Consider the following 227-nt stretch of genomic DNA (forward strand, 5'->3'; position numbering starts at 1 on the left):
CTAAGATGTATCTCTTACAGAAATGTGTCTTTTTTCCTTTGGTAATTTAGCAGAACTTGTGTCAAGTGAAGAACCATTTGCCAGCACAAACATTGCTGAAGAGCTGGTAAAGTTCTTCAAGAAGAAAATCGAACATGATAAGAGAGAAATGATTTTTTTTTTAGAGGTTTTCACAATAGGGCGCATGCGCTCGCCAGACAGACAGAGAGAGACATAGAGACAGAAAG

General features: G+C 38.3%; 1 pseudogene; it reads left to right on the forward strand.

The window, feature by feature from the left end:
• The first annotated feature begins 13 nt into the window (after positions 1 to 13).
• Positions 14 to 227, forward strand: part of LOC102495334 (rap1 GTPase-GDP dissociation stimulator 1 pseudogene) — a 1,255-nt pseudogene continuing 1,041 nt past the window's right edge.

Source organism: Tupaia chinensis, unplaced genomic scaffold (genome assembly GCF_000334495.1).
Source record: "Tupaia chinensis unplaced genomic scaffold, TupChi_1.0 Scaffold149047_1, whole genome shotgun sequence".
NCBI lineage: Eukaryota > Metazoa > Chordata > Mammalia > Scandentia > Tupaiidae > Tupaia > Tupaia belangeri.